Below are 20,814 nucleotides of genomic sequence, written 5' to 3' on the forward strand. Positions count from 1 at the left end.
GGCTTGATTGTCTATCCTGCGTTTTTTCTCCTGTCAAAGAGATCAAACACCTGAAAGCGAAAGGTTATCTGGGTTTTACGTTACCCGGCAAGACAAAAGGCCTAAATTGTGCATAAATATAGGGTTATTCACAAGTACCTCCAAGGCTTCAGATGATGAGTGCGAGAAAACTACAGGACATATAACATATCCAGGCACATTTTTAAGATTGCCAGTAACCGTGGGGTGGTGCCAAAGAGGCTGTTGCCGAAATGAGGGTCTCAGAGGGATCCTTTGCCCTTTTATTCAGGCATATGTCAATGTCGCACCCCCTCTCGGTCACAGCAAGGAGGGCGTGAAACAACGGTACTGAAAAAGCATAAACACCCTTTGCTGGTTCGGATCGCATTCAAATTTCGCCGAATGATTTTGAATGGTCCGTAGTGGTTCCATCCTGTGTATCAGGGCAAAGACTGCGGCCGCACTACAATCCATACGCGTGATATCGTGTTCAATGGGGATGCAGCACCACAATGTCCGTAGAGAGGGGTTGTTGCATACAGGGGTGTCAGCAGCGTAAAGAACGTCTTCCTATTGATCGTCGCACTGCGAACTGTCGTTTTCGACCGCGAAGTGTGTGGGAATCAAAGTCCCGATGAAAGGACTGTTGTCATTGATGCCGTTCTTCCCACATTCTGCGGCGTTGCCGTGCCAATTGTGACCAGCGGTGTATCGTGAACCATTTTTCTCGGTTGCCCATAAAAAATCGCGCGATTTCAACTCTGGGCGTCGCGGTTCTGATCTCCATGGCAGAGGTGTCAAAAGAGGAGGTGAAATGTGAATAAGAGAGTCGGTGACGACCTCCCCATTGTGTGACACATCCAGGTGGCGTTGGGAAGAATTGCGGTGAAATTTGGTGCCATGTGACATCATTAACCCACTTTAAATGTCAGATGAGCTTGTGAGCTGTGGATTTTTTCTCGCCTGTGTCGACGCCCTGTTGCCTGAAGCTTCGCCGAGTCAGAGGGTGACGTCGCGAGACACCACGCTTTTGCACCAGAACAGAGGAAGGTTGTAGGCACCTTTGATCCATATTTCTAATTTATGCTTCTAAACGGAAGACAATTACGGTGCTTCTAAAAAGTTATACTTTAATTCTTTTGCGCAATGTTATTGTATGTATATATTTTCGAGCAAACAAGTCTCGGGATTTTGAGCTGTTTCCTATTCTTTCACTACTCATCAGTGTGCACAGTTTTCCATGCGAACATCGTCTGGGACGTTCAACACGAATTTTACTTTGGTCCTTGACAAAGTCTGTTATTGTTACTAATTCCTTATTGCTGTTGCAATATTTCGAATTTCTGAAAGAAGCACGGTTTCCCATAGCTTCACTGTCACCGGTCAGGTGCCAAATTACACAAAAGGCAGCTCTCACAATACACGCAATTTCGGCGCCGACGTGTAAAAAACTGACCACAAGTGTTTTCCAGTACGGAATGGTTCAAATGGCTCTGAGCACTATGGGACTCAACTGCTGAGGTCATTAGTCCCCTAGAACTTAGAACTAGTTAAACCTAACTAACCTAAGGACATCACAAACATCCATGCCCGAGGCAGGATTCGAACCTGCGACCGTAGCGGTCTTGCGGTTCCAGACTGCAGCGCCTTTAACCGCACGGCCACTTCGGCCGGCCCCAGTACGGAATATTACGTCAGAGTGCAACAGAATACTTTCTTGCTACAAGTAAGTAACGCTTGAGACACGAAAGCCGGTCGTTATAGAAGAGGCTTTATAGCCCGCCGTTTACGGGCCGCACAGCAGAAGACCGTAAGCGGAAGCCTGTGGCACGCCTGGTGAGCCCCTCCACGAGAGGCGACTTCTGCTGGGAAAGCCGGCGGCCGGCCGCTCGGTGCGGACAATAACCGGGTCGTAGCGGTATGCGCAGCTGCAGGAATCCGCGGCCTTGCTGCCCCCACCGCCAATGCGGCCGCTCCGGCCTCTCACCTGCTGGAAACATCACCTCCTGCGGCACGAGCTCTTCTGCGCGTCAGTGGCACCTCATCCATTCTTCTGAACCTTCACTTACCAAGCAGAACTTTCTCGCTTTCCTTTGTTCGTCATTCTGTTAGAATACACTGATTCATTTATCATCAATTAGCACAGTACCCTGCATTGCACAGCTACGTATTTATTCCAATCTTATATTAGTCCATCTCCTCCTCCTCCCCCCCTCCCCTCCAAGTCAATCTCCTTTCCCTCTCTATCTCCTCCACGCCCCTTCTAAGTCTATCTCCCCCTCTGCCCATGTCCACCTACATCTCTAAGTCAATCTTCTCCTCCACCAACATCTGCTTCTCACATCCGCTAGGCCCATGTGCTCCTCCCCCTGACTTAACCCATCTCCTCCTCCCTTCTCTCCATCCATTTCTTCCCCCACTCCACCTGTCTCCATCTATCTCCTCCTCTTTCCTTTTTCTGTCCATCTGCTCCTCTCCCTCTGTCCATCTAGTCCTCCCCCTCTATCCATTTCCTCCTTTCCCCTATCCATATTCTCCTCCTTCTCTAAGGCCATCTCCTCCTCCCTCTCTAACTGCTTCTCACCCACTCTAAGTTCATCTCCTACTTCCCCCTTTCTCTGTCTGCCTCCTCTTGCCCACTCTCTCTGTCCCTCCTCTTTCCTTTCTCTGTCCACTTCCCCCTCTCCTTCTCTCTGGTCCTCCTCTTACCTTTCAGTCAATTTCTCCCTTCACTCTCTCCATCTGTCCAATTCCTCCTTCCAGTCTCTCTCTATTTTTCCGTGTTCTTCTCACCCCTTTCTCTTCCAATAGGACGTTGTTGGTTCTTACAGCCACAGTATTTGTTTCCATATGGTAACTAGTATGTGAACCAATTTCAGTGAATTCGATCCAGGAGTTTCGGAGGAGCTTTTTATCAGTGGCTTTATTCATATACGAACATCTCACATGTATTTAACATATTCCACACATATTTATACACGTGATTAATCTTTATCTGTAGCTAACTTCGCCCTGCAGTTTCGTTTTCACACAGCTCGATGTTTATGACGACACATCTCCTGAACTATGTGCCATAAAATGATATAATTTTGCAGGTACATCCAGCGGCTTATGTGGATACTGTCGGCGAAGTCTGTTGCGAGTAGAGCTAGTAGCAAATAAGTAATAAATTAAAACGCTATGTCTGATGTGACAGTTTAACTGCCTGAACAGTGAAAATGTAGTAAGCAATACACTTTCAACCTTTCATCATTTTGTGGGGACTATCAGCAATAAAAAGTTTCGTAACGGTCTGAAATAACGCGTAAAGTTTGTTGCAAGTCAGTAAAGACTTCGTACTGAAATACTGGATGAATGCAGTCTGGGTATTCGCGTGTCGTGGGCTACACTCCCTTTTCACCCCTACCCCCAGCGCTTTGATACGTATGTGGTTCATACCCCAAAAGTGATTCTTTCTAGACAGTAATTAGACGTGTACCACGTTTGGTTAAAATCAGTCCAGTGTTTTAGGAGGAGATACGGAACATACATACTTACATACATACACTGTGTGATCAAAAGTATCCGGACATCCGCAAAAACATACTTTTTTCATATTAGGTGCATTGTGCTGCCACCTACTGCCAGGTACTCCATATCAGCGACCTCAGTAGTCATTAGACATTGTGAGAGAGCAGAATGGGGCGCTCTGCGGAACTCACGGACTTTGAACGTGGTCAGGTGATTAGGTGTCACTTGTGTCATACGTCTGAACTGGAGATTTCCACACTCCTAAACATTCCTAGGTCCACTGTTCCCGATGTGATAGTGAGGTGGAAACGTCAAGGGACACGTACAGCACAAAACCGTGCAGGCCGATCTCGTCTGTTGACTGACAGAGACAGCTGACAGTTGAAGAGGGTCGTAATGTGTAATAGGCAGACATCTAGACAGACTATCACACAGGAATTCCAAACTGCATCAGTCTCCACCGCAAGCACTAAGACAGTTAGGCAGGAGGGGAGAAAATTTGGATTGCATGTTCGAGCGGCTGCTCGTATGCCACACATCACGCTGATAGATGCCAAACGACACCTCGCTTGGTGTTAAGGAGCGTAAACATTGGACGACTGAACAGTGGAAAAACGTTGTGTGGAATGACAAATCACGGTACACCATATGGCGATCAGATGGCACGGTGTGAGCATGGCGAACGTTCAGTGAACGTCATCTGCCAATGTATGTAGCGCCAACAGTAAAATTCGGAGGCGGTGGTGTTATGGTGTGGTCCTGTTTTTCGTGGAGGGGGCGTGCACCACTTGTTGTTTTGCGTGGCACTATCACAGCACCTACTTCCTTCCCACTGTTGAAGATACAGTACCTCTTCATTAGTCTTCCGACCTATCCCTCTCATCTTCTACATTTTTCTGTAGGACCGACTTCTATACTGTCTACCGATCACGTTTCACTTCCATGCGCCGGCCGGAGTGGCCGAGCGGTTAAAGGCGCTACAGTCTGGAACCGCACGACCGCTACGGTCGCAGGTTCGAATCCTGCCTCGGGCATGGATGTGAGTGATGTCCTTAGGTTAGTTAGGTTTAAGTAGTTCTAAGTTCTAGGGGACTTATGACCACAGCAGTTGAGTCCCATAGTGCTCAGAGCCATTTGAACCACTTCCATGCAAGACTACATAGCAGATAAATACTTTCGGAGAAGACTTCCTAACATTTAAATTTACAGTATATTTCATTTCAGGCTGCTTTGCTTGCCATTGGCATTCTGCACTTACATCGCCTTGCCCTCCGTCACTGTCAGTTCAGATCCCCAGACAGCAAAACTCGTCTACTACGTTCAGTGTCTCTTCTCCGATTCCGTTTTCCACAGCATCACGCGATTTAATTCGAGTACATTCCATTGATACTGCTGATGCTGACCTTGTGAACTACTGTATTTAGAAGAAACTATATATTCTATTCAAGTATCCTCTAAGTTCATTGCCTTCTCTGAGAGAATTGCCTCCATCGATGTCCAAATTCAACGTTGCCAGCTTATTTCTGTGAGTGGGACAGGTACTTCCATATGTTTGGCACACTTCCACTTGTCTGGTATCAGACTTCTCTGGGGTCTCATACGCACACACTTATTCCGGAAATACGAATAGAACACACAGGGAAGTTCAGACATTCGATGAAAAACATGCAAAGTACCGTGCAGAAAGCAATTCTGCATAAAGATTAAAATCCAGAAGAAGCGTAATGAACAATGTGAGCGTAGAACTTGTAAGATGGCTAACTTTTTTAATGATGTTATTGGATGTGTTAATGTTTGTAAAGGAAAATGATATATTTGAAGAATTGCTGTCAGAGAAATAATTGTTAGGCGACAGTATCCGTGTCTGCGATGGCAGCACTGTGGAGTCATAGAATCTTTGACACTGTGAAGTCATAGAATCTTTGACAGCCAGTAGTGTATAGCTGCGGTGTGTAGCAGGTATGGTTCGTTGGGTGTTCATCGTAATGCATGGACGCATTTTTGGAACTATGTGAGTTGCAGAATTATTATGAGGAGGAAAGACTCAGAACAATGGTTGGATATCATACAGACATAGGAAAGGTTTTGAAATGAAGGACAAGCTATTATTTGATGAGGTAAAAAGTTTATTTTTATTTTTGTAGACTTGTATTGTTGGTCTACTTCACCCTCGTCGCAGCTGAGTTTTTGACAATTATTCTACTGATTGATCTTTTGGGTTAGTTTACTCTACCATGGAAGATTTTAGACTAAATGAATTTTCATATTATGATCTGTAATTGTTTTCTTTGATATGTTACTTCCTAACTGAAGTTTCTCAAGATTATGAACGCAGTTTCCCTGGACCAACTGTAGTTAGTTTCTAGCAGTATTTTTTTAGCTGCTACGGACTCTTGCTATGTTGCTGTTTCTGCCAGTACTTCATTTTTAAGGTGAGATTCATAATTAGTTATTATTTCGTTTCCTTTGCGCGATGCAGGTTCCGTCATTTTCTTTATTTTACCAGGGCCATAGGCAAGTGCAGAAATTTTGGTATGTTTCAGGTTACATTCTTATAAAGGTCGACAGTACAGTCTGGTTTCTTTTTATGTACAGTTACTTTTTATCAAACAGTTCGGACTGACTAAGTCAATTGAGCGTGAAATTATTGATTTACTTACTTATTTGCTTATGAATGAGATCAGTTTTCACACACACAGGGTTCTTTTCAGTTTCATGTAAGTGATATGGCTTTGAGCTCGGTAGCACATTTAGGTTGTCAGTTCACACTCCCAGATTTGTATTTGCGATATCACACATACATGTAAAGACTACTCACTTACAAACTTTTGGAATGGTACCCACCACGAGAAACTGAGCCAACAGATACCAAAATGGAGTGGAAAATTTGGAAGACCCTCAACAGACTAGGAACAAATGGTGCACCAGTAAGGACAAACCTATCAATGAGTGGGTTGCGAGATGACAGCGACATTTGCAGCGACTGTGTTGAGAGGCAGGATGCGAACAGACACTAGATTTTCCTACCGGTCCTTATGAATAAACCCTCGAAGAGCTGTGGTTGGGAGGCGACGCAGCAATTCACGTCGCCCAACACTGGGCCGAAAATTTTCAAAAAGGTGAGGAGGATCAGAGACCATAGCAAAAAAACCGCCAGTATTGGAAAAAGTAAAGTAGTAAGCTCGAAAAAGCAACTAGTGAGGCAACTTTTAAGCTCTGTGGGCAGTACCCTTTCACATGTCGTGAGATTTTATCCCGCTGTTAACGTTCATGTGGTGTAGCTGACGTTGCACTGGCCTAAGACGAACATCCCATATGGCAAGGAACTATTACCAAGCCCTTAAACGCCTAAACGCTTCAGAAACAGCAATTTTGGCTGATCTACTTGGAGGCTCCAGTGGTCCTACCCGGCGACCTGGGCTATGATAGAGTGTTTGCGCCACAACTTGCAAACTTCACGGGGAGACTAGAAACTGCTCACAACTACAGAACAAGCAATGTGCCACTGTAGAACTGTGTTTCATGTAAAGTGTAAATATATTAGACTTCTTTACCAGTTTGCACAAGGGTTACAGTTTTGTTTGAATCACGTTCATATTGGAAACAAGGAGTACCCTTTTCCTGTACACTTAGCGCAACTGTTGTTTTAGAGAAAATCGTGCTGCATCTTTTCCCGGGCTATGCTAACGTTTAGGCACACACGCCGAATCATGTACAGAAGAGCAAATAAATATCCGGAGATACATAAAGATATTCCAGTTTGCATTTTTAGGTAGAGACCACATACTGCAAGTGAGGAAAACAACTTACAGCGTGGTATGGAACTATGCTACTTGAAAACTTTAGCAGTTCAAGGACACAAGCGAAAAGCACTCCACACTACTACATGTAAAAACTCCACTCGTTGCCAAAACCTGGAGGGTTTCGGTACAAATCCTAGTCGTGGAAGTAATTCTCAGAAAAGGAAGCGCCCTCTTAACGCCCGGGCAGGAAATCTCTAGTAAATAAACACAGTATCACTCCCGACACTGCGCGCGACTGAGTCGGTTGCTGTAAAATATCGAAGTACTCGATACAGTTTGGAGGCAGTTCTTCCCTAAGTTGCTCAAGCATTGGTTATTCCTCAGTAATGTTGCACTTTGTATGTCTCCAAATGACTTTGCAGTTTTGATCACACTACACAGAAGAAGGTGTAAGTAAGTGTACGTTCTTATGTACGGCTAGGAGAGCAATTCATTTACAGTCCACTGACTCTGCTGGAAAGTTATTTTGTTTATAGGGCGCCGATATTGACCTGTCGATCACACTCTATGCCTTTGGTATTCTGGAACTTCTATACAGTCTATAATATATAGTGTTTGGTGCCATGCGCGTCAGATTGTTTTGAGCGGCATTTCAGTTTAGTTTTGTATCAGATCGTTTTCAAATGTTTTTAGTCGAGAATATGTCCACGAAATTCTCGATGAGTTTGGAAGCGTTATGTTTGGTTTGAATCTAAGATGTTTTGGAAAAACTGTGAAATGTCATATGAAAGGTTTTATAAACAGTAAATGTTCCCACAAAGCTATTAATCCCTCAGACCACTCATTTAAAAGAACCCTGGAAGTAGGAATTGAATATTACGAAATATGTGTCCAGACGTTGAAGCCATCTTGAAAAGCAAAGTACATTTTATCAGTAGAGAAGTAATGTCACCTGTCTCTAAGGTAGGATATCATTGCTTACATAATGATATTATTATAAAAAATATTTATCAGCAATCAAATTGTAGAGTATTAAAGGGAGGTGCATTATAGTACATATTAGTAACTAATTAGAGACTCTGTGACCGTCACAATCCGATTGATCAACTGAGGCCGTTGTACCTCTCCAGTGTAGTGAAAGATAGCCCTGATAGAACCGGTCAGGATACTGCTCGTGGAACGAAGCTTTACTCTAGCTACTTGGTAGGGAAGGAAACCTGTGGCGGGGGCGAGCGGTTCCTCACCGGCAGTCTGAGTGCCAGTACAGGAAAACACCTGTAAGAGACTGTCAAGGAAAACCCGAGAGTTCTGATGCCCACGATACTATGCTAATGGGAAATAATACAGATAAACGCGAGTGCAAACGTTTAAGTCATTCGCCGTATTTGGCAGCGTTTTTAGAACGATCAACTTTTTAAAGTGGCATAAGATAAACCTAATAGTAGTAATAGTTTTTCTTTGTGATTTCGGACTTCAACTTTAACTGAGGAATTTATCCATATTCAATAGTTGTCTAGTATCTATGGACTGAAAGGACCAGATCGAAAGACATGTAACACATGACGGGCACCGTTTTCTTGCCGGTGATACAATTAACAAGTATATTCTGCAATACATTTGACGTTCACATAATGCATGTTATGTTGACTCAGATCATTAAGATTATTCTAGTGTCTTCCATAAGTTGGTAGTTTCCTAATAACTGGTAGGCTGACCCTTAAAAATCGCTCTATAATGCTGAAACATAGTACTATCATCGCCAGCTGATTGCACGGAGCAGAAATATTTATCGTGTCTCTTGATATAACACCTGAGAAGCATTCAGACAGGTGCAGGCTATTGCGTCCAGTTAAGATGAGTGTGTCATGTTTTTTCTCAGTGATGTTCTAAGTCGTCAGTGGTGCAGTGAAGGTCTTGCTTCGTGTTACCGCGTCCGTTGATCCAAGAACAGAGGTTAGAGTTTAACGTCCTGCTGGATCTGAGGTCATCAGAGACACTCCTTGCTCAAAGCTGAACAGCAATTCTAGCCTCTAGTTTTCGACAGTCTTCAAGGGCAGCGAGAGCTGTGTAGCTAGTTTGGATTACGTAACGCGTCCGGCTAGTGTGACAGACCACGTGGCGATCACGAGTTAGCTGCGGGATATCGTGGACTCGCCAAGAAATTTTCCCAGAGGGCATCTAAGGAGGAAAACTCGTGCTCTTCTGTTAGTTCGTCACCGCAACTTGTGGTCTCAACCAATAAAAAAAGTAAGCGTTTCCTCAGAATCGACAAATGAGTCATAGAGAAATTCCTTGTAGTATACATCCCATTTACGATAAAATCCTTAAACGAAAGGCTCAAGTATTCAGATATTGCCTCTCTTTTAGGTGCAAGCACTTAAAACGTAAAATAAGTCATTGCATTGATGGTTGTTTTGTTGATAACCAGATATGGTTGTACGTCGTCCAGTTTGGGCCATTTACTCCAAGACATACAGTCTACCGAGAATGTGTACTTGTAGCAATTTAGTATACTTCACAAGTAGAAGGCAAGAAAAACAGAAACCCTTCCAGAGAATGAACCCCGAACTGATCAAGAAATGGTTAGTCAACTGGCGCCCTGAAAGCGGGTCAGATGTTGGTGTTTCTGGTGTGAAAGGATTAGCTATCATTCTCTGACCTTTCCCAGGGTACAGCACAAACCGATTTAAGCCAGATCCCTCGAAGACAGAAGTGTGTGCTTTCCATTTGAGAAACAGGGAAGCTAGTCGCAAATTAAAGACAATATGGTCAGGTGCCGAACTGGCACACTGTGAGAGCCTGAAATATCCAGCAGTGACACTTTAAAGACCTCTTGCTTTCAAGAGGCATTACAGAAACTGCAATTCAAAACACTAGAAACAAGCTTCTACAGAAAATTGCCATTTCACAGTGGGATAGTCAACCTGAAACAATATGAACTTCCGCAATTGCACTATGCCATTGTATCGCTGGGTATGCATGCCTTGTTTGGTATAATTCAACATGTGTCTAACAGGTGGACATAGTTCTCGATGACACCTACGGAACCATAACAAGCCGAATGGCTGTACCACCTACAGGAATGACACCACCTCCTGTTCGAAGAGAAATAGTGGAAATGAGGAAAGAGAGAAAGTGGAACAGGAGAGAACCCATCAACTGTACTGGCGCGAACCGCACCTGCAGCGATTCAAGTTAAGGATGAGTTTTCTTGGAACATCGACAGCACTTAGAACCACTGCTGAAAAACCTAGGGTGCACTATTGAGGGCTACGACCTACCTTCCCCCTGGCCGGAAAAGGGTTTCTGAAGCTATACCTCCAGGCCATGATAAGGAATGGACGACTCGGAAGTCGCTAAATGGACTGAGAACTGGAGATGGCAGATCAAAGATCAAGATGATATTCTATGTGACTGTGGAGGAGACCAGACTGTCCATCATATGCTTCAATGCCGTCTGTGTGCAGCCTCCTGCACAGAAGATGAACTTCATCGAGAAACAGAAAATGCTCTGGAAGTGACCACGTTTTGGGAAAAAGTAACATAGTCATAACTGTGTGTGATATGTTTCTGATACGAGAAACAAAAAGTAATAAAAATCTAGAAACGTAGCGAGCAAGCAAAAACCGCAAAGTCTCGGGTTTGGCCCTATTAGCACACTATTTTGTTAGGTTATGCAATTGGCATAGACAGTATGTATTTAAGGTCCATGATGGCCCTTGTACGATGTTGATTGTACTTAGGTAGGCCGAGCGCTATACATTGGGAAGAAAGCTCCCAAATTCTCTGCAGCCACATTACATCTAAAAGATAAATGCTGTAGTTTCGGAGTAAGGAATTCAGTATGAAGCAACTCTCTATTCCATAGTAGAGGCCTAGTTTGAACCTATCTCATATCGGAGTAACATTCATATACAGAAACACACACTGACTCCTCCATAAACTTTTTAAGATCCAATTGAGCTACCCCACGGCTGCCTACACTTGTTGGTGGACAGGGCGGACTTTCTTAGTCGTTTTGATATGCTCGAGTTTTGCATAAATTTGTAACATTTTTCCTCACCGCCAATGTGAGCTATTGTAGTCGCCTCAGCAAGTTACCGACTGCAGATGGAAGGCAGTTTTTTGTGCGGGCTAGAGATGGATAGGCCGGTCTTTCCCTAATCCTCCTAAATGGTTGACGGTCAGAGCCGACTAGGCTGATTTTAAGGGCGATTAAGTTCCCCATAAAGGCTGGCGTTTTCGAACTCGTTGGAGAAAAAGTTCTTAAATACCTCGGAGGAGGTGGCACCTTACAGATGCGATGTAGGCCTAAGCAAGGGCTAGAAATGGCCAGTGAGAATGCCTAATTTCTTCTCCTGTTTCTAACTGGCTGAAAGACCTATGCGTTAAATAATTTCGTGGAGCCCGTTAGAGCTCGCGAAACCGAGGAATCAGATGGCGTCCCTCGAAGGATCGAGGTAGCAAGTCGTGGGTCCTCTGAGCGGGGTTTACGCTTTAAAGCAGTTATCATTTCGGGAGTCGGTTGTTAAGGGTCCTTCGTGATCAACGTAATTATTTTTGGATATGGAAAGCCTACAAAGCTCGGGCTTCGAATTATGCTTCTGCATTTTCCTGATTCTCTTTCGCCGAGTATTACAGATAAATGAGCGTGGACTTATTCGTTAGATAGCCAGAGCAGAGGGTGGAACCATTACCCAGCTGCGGGTGGTGTTTTATAAAAGTGGAAGACTGGACTTAGGTTAAATCAAGACAACAAAATTTCTCGCATTCTGCAATATAGTCGCGAATAAAACACTGATCCAGAGAGTGTAGACTAAATTGATTTTATTTCCTTCCATGATCACAAAACGTTTTGGTCCTCAGACAACCGGTTTAGGTCAGCGATGACCAACTTCAGATCTGTTTAAAACATTTTCTAATATAATGCAGTCATAGTGGCGTCGTAGAAAAATACACACAAAATCAGCTTAACATCGTCGCACATGCTTAAAATATGGTTTAAACTAGGCTACAGTGCCGGCCGAGTGGTCCTGATGTTCAGGATAAACTGGGCTACAACAGCCACAAAATATGTTTGTGTCGTAAGTTCGTCAGATGTCACGACCGTAGGCCTATACGTATTCGTCAGTTATGTAATATTAAAAACTGCCATAAAATGAAAAAATACAATAGATAAAATGTGTTCTGGGCTTATTTAATGTACACGTTATTAGAGTGATAAAATTAAAAAAATTAAAAACACTAACAAAGTTAAGTTTTGAAATTATTGTAATAACATAAACAAGAACAAGCTTACGGAGTTAGAAAATAATATGAGAGTGACAAAACAACTGAGGAAAATGTGTTATGATGCGTGTTGGTAGGCCGCGCGGAGTAGCCGGGCGGTCTAGGGCGTCTAGTCACGGTTCGCGCGGCTCCTCCCGTTCGAGTCCTCCCTCGGGCATGGGTGTGTGTGTCTGTGTTGTCCTCAGAGTAAGTTAGTTTAAGTTAGATTAAGTAGTGGGTAAGCCTAAGGACCGATGACCACAGAAGTCTGGTTCCATAGTCCTTACCACAAAAAGGAAAAAGGTGTGTCGGTATCCATTATATTCCAAGGGGACAAATATTACTTCCTCGCTGCTAATGATATATGAGTGGAAGGTGGCCAAAGGTTCCGTCACCTTAGGAATCTGAGCTTTAAGTGAATATATTGCACCAACTCTCCTTTTGGGTGAAGAAATGCTACATTGTTGACAACTTTTGGCACATGCGGCTATCTATAATCAGAGGCCCCACACAAACGTGAGTCAAAGTACACTGAATGTTTGCCGTTAAAGCTAACTATCAACAACTCTGTGTAACGTTCGGCATCATCTAACAACAGTGTAGTAAGAAACTGGTACACCTGCCTAATAGCGTGTAGAGTCCCCGCGGGCAAACAAAAGTGCCGCAGGTGGCGTGGAATCGACTAGTGTCTTTTCTTCTGCCATACGTTTTCAAAAATGGTTCAAATGGCTCTGAGCACTATGGGACTTAACATCTCAGGTCATCAGTCCCCTAGACCTTGGAGCTACTTAAACCTAACTAACCTAAGGACATCACACACATCCATGCTCGAGGCAGGATTCGAACCTGCGACCGAAGCGGTCGCGCGCATCCAGACTGAGGCGCCTAGAACCGCTCGGCCACCAAAGGCCGGCCATTCGGTTGCCACGTCCTCCGATAATATTCCGTTGCAATTTGACATCATTCTGACCAGCGGTGTTATTTCTACAGCGGTTTGAAAGTTTAACTTTAATTATAATCACCCTGTACATTATTGTAAACCCTCGTCACCAGTTGTTACGGTAGGCCGAATCTGTGAGTTCGTGAAACGGCTTCTGGTGCAGTACACCGCTAAGACAATGTCTGCTTGCCATTTTTACACAACTGTGCTCCAGGTCAAGTAACAGGACAGGAGAACGAAGTTTCTACAATACTCCAACAAATTAGTAACCAAGTCACACAAATGAGTTAAAAGGTTTACTTATCTTCGTGACTAGTTGAATATTGAGGTCTGCAACACTGCTTGTAATACAACACAAAAAAGCCTCTCAATGGCGAAGTGCAAATAACCGTAGGTAAACTTCATAGTACATGTTGTTGTTGTGGTCTTCAGTCCACAGACTGGTTTGATGCAGCTCTCCATGCTACTCTATCCTGTGCAAGCTTCTTCATCTTTCAGTACCTACTGCAACCTACATCCTTCTGAATCTGTTTAGTGTATTCATCTCTTGATCTCCCTCTACGATTTTTACCCTCCACGCTGCCTTCCATTACTAAATTGGTGATCCCTTGATGCCTCAGAATATACCCTACCAACCTATCCCTTCTTCTAGTCAAGTTGTGCCACAAATTTCTCTTCTCTCCAATTCTATTCAATACCTCCTCATCAGTTATGTGATCCACCCATCTAATCTTTAGCATTCTTCTGTAGCACCACATTTCAAAAGCTTCTATTCTCTTCTTGTCTAAACTATTTATCGTCCACGTTTCACTTCCATACATGGCTACACTCCATACAAATACTTTCAGAAACGACTTCCAGACACTTAAATCTACATGCGATGTTAACAAATTTCTCTTCTTCAGAAACGCTTTCCTTGCCATTGCCAATCTACATTTTAAATCCTCTCTACTTCGACCATCATCAGTTATTTTGCTCCCCAAATAGCAAAAGTCATTTACTACTTTAAGCGTCTCATTTCCTAATCTACTTCCCGCAGCATCACCCGATTTAATTCGACTGCATTCCATTATCCTCGTTTTGCTTTTGTTGATGTTCATGTTATATCCTCCTTTCAAGACACTGTTTCCGTTCAGCTGCTCTTCCAGGTCCTGTTCACTTCTAAGAGTTCGCTAAACGATGTTGCCTGTCTAAGTCAGCCCTGGACTACGGTCTTTAAGCAAGTGGGCGAGAGCTGCTCTTCTGTCCTCGGAGTAGCCTTCTGTCAGTTGTCGTCCGGTCATTCGCGGATTGTGCTCGGCCGGCAACTGGCCGACGCGAAGTCATGCTCAACGCCGCCCGTGGCGCTGGTGGAACTGGCGCAGGTGGCGAGTCTCTATGGCACAGGCACCACCTCGCACCGTTGCACCTGTGGTGCTTTTGCCCTGGCCGTGTCTTGTTCGGACGACACAACACACATATGAGCGAATATCTTCCGAGACTGTCGGTATCGATACTTTTGTGCTGATACTACCGAAATGTCGCTGCACTTCTCGCCAACTGGTATCGATACCAAAGAGCGTAAGGAATGAGGTGTTAGGCCTGCGCGGTCAGAGTTTCCGCGGCTGCAGAGGACCCGCTACTCCTCGCTCCGCTGCAGGATGCTGTCGGGACAAAGCGGCCCAGGTCGCGTATGTAGGCTGAGGCTGGGCCGCAAGTGGAGCGCTTCTCGCTGCTCGCTGCCCGCCGGTAACGGCACACGGCACAGCGCAAGGCGCGGGGCTGCCCGGGTCACCCGCCGCCGAACTTCTTCGCACGTGCACGTCGCGTGTCGTCCCGTGTCCATCTAGGCAGGCCACCGAACCGAGACCTTCTACATTTATGCTCCGCAAGTGTCGGGCCTGATGGCCTAGCGGTATTCGAGGTGTGTTCAAAAATGCGACTTTATTTTTTTATGAAAAAAGATTTTTTTCCATCAATATTCATGTTTTCCCCTTCAAAGTAATCCCTCTCAGGTACAATACAGTTGTGCCAACGTTGCTTCCAATCCTCGAAGCACATTTCATAAGCATTTTTTGGTACAGCCTAGAGTATTTCCTGCGATGCAGTTTTTATTGCCCCGCGGAGAGGCCGCGCGGTTAGAGGAGTCATGTCACGGATTGCGCGGTCCCTTCTGCCGGAGGTTCGAGTCCTCCCTCGGGCATGGATGTGTGTGTGTGTGTGTGTGTGTGTGTGTGTGTGTGCGTGTGTGTCGTTCTTAGCATAAGTTAGTTTAAGTAGTGTGCAACTCTAGGGACCGATGACCTCAGTAATTTGACCCCTTAGGAATTCACATACATTTGAACATTTTGCAGTTTTTATTTCCTCAATCGTTGAAAATCTTCGTCCTTCGTCTTTCACACCGACCTACATAGGGAGGAACGATCACCATGATAAGATAAGGGAAAGCAGAGCTCGTACGGAAAGATGTAGGTGTTCACTCTTTCCGCGCGCTATACGGGATTGTAATAATAGAGAATTGTGAAGGTGTTTACATGAACTCTCTGCTAGGCACTTGAATGTGATTTCAGAGTATCCATGTAGATATAGATAGGTCTCTTCAGTTTTAGCAACAGGAAAAAGTCGCAGAGGGCCAAATCTGGTAAATATGATGGCTGAGGCATGACTGTCGTGTTTTTTTCGGCCAAAAAATCTCTCACAAGCATCGACGAATGAGCAGGTGCATAATGCAAATGCCATGAATTGTTCTTCCACGACTCCGGACTTTTTTGCACCTAAGGTCAAGGTAATACTCATTGACCGTACGACCTTGAAGCAAGAATTCATAATGCACTATGCCACGGTAATTGAAAAAAAACTCTGAGAAAATATTTGACATTAGATCGAACTTGGCGTGCTTTTTTCGGCCTTGGCTCTCCGGGATGCTTCTATTTGGACGACTGGGATTTGGTTTCGACGTCATAACTGTAAACACATGTTTCGTCACCAATTATGACGCTTTTCAGCAAATCAGGGTCATCACTGACGTCATTCAAGAGCTCCTGAGCGATGCTCATGCGACGGTTCTTCTGATCAAAATTGAAAAGTTTTGGAACAAACTTCGCTGGCACACGTCTCATGCCCAAAACATCCGAAAGAATTACATGACACGAGCCGACCGATATACCAACATCCTCAGCAACTTCTCTTATGGTAATCCGACGATTTTACAAAACAATTTTCTTCACAACTTCCACGTTATCATCTGTTGTTTATGTGCTGGGGCGTCCAGAGAGAGGTTCGTCATTGGCATCTTCTCAGCCATCTTGGAAGAGCTTGTACCATTTGTAAACATTTTTTTTTTACTTAGAGTAGACTCATCGTATGCCACTCTCCACGTTTGAAGTGTCTTAGAGCACTTGATTCCATTTTTCACACAAAATTTGATGCAAATTCTTAGCTCCATTTTTTTAATAAGCGAAAATGACCGAGCACACTTAAACACGTCTAACTTTTTTATCTGTCACAAACGAACGAAGTATGCTGTACACTTGAAACTGTGGACATATGTTCGGGATATGTGTACCAACATAATAAAAAAAAGTCGATAGTCGAATGTGCTTTGCCCGCGCATTTTGTAAAGTCACTTTTTTTTTTTTTTAACAGCCCTCGTGTAGTCTTACTCCCCAAGATTCACCCTTGCGTACAGTTACACAGCCGCTGTGGCCGAGCGGTTCTAGGCGCTTCAGTCCGGAACCGCGCTGCTGCTACGTCGCAGGTCTGAATCCCGCCTCAGGCATGGCTGTGTGTGATGTCCTTAGATTAGTTAGGTTTAAGTAGTTCTAAGTCTAGGGGACTGATGACCTCAGATGTTAAGTCCCATAGTGCTTAAAGCTATTTTCAACATTTATACAGTGTGGGAAAATTAGATGAGCTAAGAGTGGAGAGTGGTTATAATTTTAAACTTGAGAGAGCCCCCAAGAGTAACGAGTGACCGTAGGACAATGAAGCTCCGTGGAAACAGTTATAAGGATAGGTGGAAAATAAACAACAAATAAAGCATTGAAACAAACACATTTTAATTTCCACATAAGAGGGTGACATTTGTCAATTGCGTGTCACGTTTACGTTCCAGGTTAGAAAAGTTGCTCAGAGTGACAACTATCTGCATCCACGACAGTCTGGACCGCACTAGAGACTTATCTACTGTTTCCCAAAATAACGGTGGACCACGGAATGTTCAGCTGTTGTGACACAGATCGTGCGCAGCATGAAGATCCCACATTGCGTCCAGCGTTCTCAGCCATGGCAGCAGTAACGTCTTCATCAATGTGTGACGTAATTGGCAGTGGCCCCTCCCAAGAGCATTTCCATAATTGTCAGCTAATTCTCACTTTCGAATCACGTTCTTCGACGGCGGTGCGGAAAGAGAACCTCTCCGTATTCCTTTAAAGCGTTGATACTCAAGAAGAGCAGCAGCGCTATTGCTGTTGTTTTGACAAAACAGTTTTACGATGACCGTCGGCAGTTTTAATGAACGCTGATGCTAGTGGTTCAACTTAACGTTGCCGTGCCAGTTCCGACGCTTATCGGCAAGTCATGACACTAACACTATTGACAACGCAAATCCTCCAGCGCGTAGTCTGAACATCATTCCTACGTAGTTGGGCACCCGTACGGTAAATAGTTTTTCGTCTACACTGGCTCAACTAGGGGAAGTTTACTTATAACCACCTTGTATGATGTCAGCGGTTCGACACTTTGCGTCGTGGTCACATCTTCAAAGTGAAATATGACACCTTATTTCTCCCGAAACGAAATGAAGGACCAAATCTTATCGTTCTGCACAAAAAGCTACAAGCCCTTTGCGTGTTCAAAACTTACAAGCTGTGGAGAACGTCAATGAACTTGTAACCAACCTCCCAACAGTTTATTTTCGTAACCTCGGAATGAAAATGTGACTAACCTCTCAATAAAAATGTGACACACATATAACCTTTCAATAATTAACTGACCTTGAACCTAAACTGGTAAATCTGGACGTCAGCAATGCTGCGTCATGGCCCTGAAAAGTCATTCTGAATAAACTGAAAATTCTTACCTCAATTATTTGTCCGGATAACGCGTATATATCTGCTTCTATAAGAAATTTTTCTGACACAGCCCAGTGCAATGCTGGCCACTAGATTTTGTTATGTATGAAAAACAACTGATTTTATTTACGATAACTGACTGGCATGACAAGGGATGGGAGAAATTCGTAAAAACTTTAAATTCAGATGAATGACTATCAAAAATTATCTTCATAAGAAACATTACAGTTGAAAAATTACTGAAAAATTATTTACATGTAACTTTGATATAAAAATAGTACAAAATGAGTTGCAAATTACATATGCGCGTGGCAATAAAGAACAGTAATATTTTGATTTTACCTTATACTACATCGTTCAGGCAGCGCCATCGTTCTCCATGACCGGCCTTGGTAATTCCATACAGGAGACAAGTGCTCTCTGTGAGCTATACAACTAGACAACTGCTCTCTAAGAGCGACCTGACCCAACCCCCCGCCTGCGAGCTACTACCACTACTACTGCCGACATTGCTCTCTGGTCAGCGATTCTATTGTAGCTTACATATCGCAGACAGCGCGTGAGCAATCCATCTAAGTTACGTCTGGTCGAGTGCGCTAGCAATAAATTCCTTAGTCATGGACCTCTTACAAACTATCTGTCCGCTTATCTCCTGGTCGAAATTGCCCCACCAGACTTGTAGGCTCCTGTTGATGTACATGCACTCTATTAGTTGCGATATCTCCTCGTAGAATACAGCTATACAGGGTGTTCAGAAATTCCCGTTACAGACTTCTAGGACTTCTAGAGGGGAGTGAGTATACAATATTTTGAATAGGAACCCATGTCTGGAAACGTACCGTCTCTGTTCTACGACGGTTCCGTTTCAGATGTGTAACGTGTCCACGTCTGCTGAGGGAAAGATAAAAGTCTCAGAGCTGCTTGTCCTGATATGCAGTAGAGTAGACAGGGTAACATGTACTGCGTTAGACGACCACCTGATGTCACTTAACGCTTGCCTTGCTGCGAAGCCTATTCATTGCCTGTGCGTCTCCGATTCATAAACATGGTTCGGTTCTTGTTTTCGGAATACACGTGCTCCTTGTGACTGGCGAAGCTCGAAGCAACGGAAGAGCTGCCGGCCGTATCACGAGCGTTTTCCACAACGTAGCAAGCCAGCACATAAGCTTTTTGCCCAAGTTACACAGCAGCACCGAGGAACAGGTACCTTCACTGTGAGGAAGCGCTCTACGACGCGTTGAAGGAAACCCGTCAACGAGTACTCGAGCCATTGTGGGTGCAGTGTGTGTTAGTCACAGTATCGTCTGGGACGTTCTGCGTGAGCAACAATTACGAGGTGCATTCAAGTCCTAAGGCCTCCGATTTTTTTTTCTCCGGACTGGAAAGAGATAGAAGCATGTGCATTGTTTTAAAATGAGGCCGCGTTCATTGTCAATACGTCCCAGAGATGGCAGCACCGTACGGCAGATGGAATTTTACCGCCAGCGGCGAGAATGAGAACTGTTTTAAATACTTAAAATGGCGACGTTTTCCTTACTTGAACAGCGTGCAATCATTCGTTTTCTGAATTTGCGTGGTGTGAAACCAAATGAAATTCATCAACAGTTGAAGGAGACATGTGGTGATGGAGTTATGGATGTGTCGAAAGTGCGTTCGTGGGTGCGACAGTTTAATGAAGGCAGAACATCGTGTGACAACAAACCGAAACAACCTCGGGCTCACACAAGCCGGTCTGACGACATGATCGAGAAAGTGGAGAGAATTGTTTTGGGGGATTGCCGAATGACTGTTGAACAGATTGCCTCCAGAGTTGGCATTTCTGTGGGTTCTGTGCACACAATCCTGCATGACGACCTGAAAATGCGAAAAGTGTCATCCAGGTGGGTGCCACGAATGCTGACGGGCGACCACACGGCTGCCCGTGTGGCATGTTGCCAAGCAATGTTGACGCGCAACGACAGCATGAATGGGACTTTCTTTTCGTCAGTTGTGACAATGGATGAGACGTGGATGCCAATTTTCAATCCAGAAACAAAGCGCCAGTCAGCTCAATGGAATCACACAGATTCACCGCCACCAAAAAAATTTCAGGTAACCGCCAGTGCTGAAAAAATGATGGTGTCCATGTTCTGGGACAGCGAGGGCGTAATCCTTACCCATTGCGTTCCAAAGGGCACTACAGTAACAGGTGCATCCTACGAAAATGTTTTGAAGAACAAATTCCTTCCTGCACTGCAACAAAAACGTCCGGGAAGAGCTGCGCGTGTGCTGTTTCACCAAGACAATGCACCCGCACATCGAG

The 20,814-nt window shown here is 44.4% G+C and overlaps 1 long non-coding RNA gene across 2 annotated transcripts in view; it reads right to left on the reverse strand.

The window, feature by feature from the left end:
* The window catches only part of LOC126484197 (uncharacterized), a 641,002-nt gene extending 622,013 nt beyond the window's left edge, over positions 1-18,989 (reverse strand). For both annotated transcript variants that reach the window (XR_007587823.1, XR_007587822.1), the window contains exon 1: positions 18,855-18,989. This is a non-coding gene — a long non-coding RNA (uncharacterized LOC126484197). The remainder of the gene's footprint in view (positions 1-18,854) is intronic.
* Between the last annotated feature and the right edge of the window lie 1,825 nt (positions 18,990-20,814).

Source organism: Schistocerca serialis, chromosome 6 (genome assembly GCF_023864345.2).
Source record: "Schistocerca serialis cubense isolate TAMUIC-IGC-003099 chromosome 6, iqSchSeri2.2, whole genome shotgun sequence".
NCBI classification, from domain to species: domain Eukaryota; kingdom Metazoa; phylum Arthropoda; class Insecta; order Orthoptera; family Acrididae; genus Schistocerca; species Schistocerca serialis.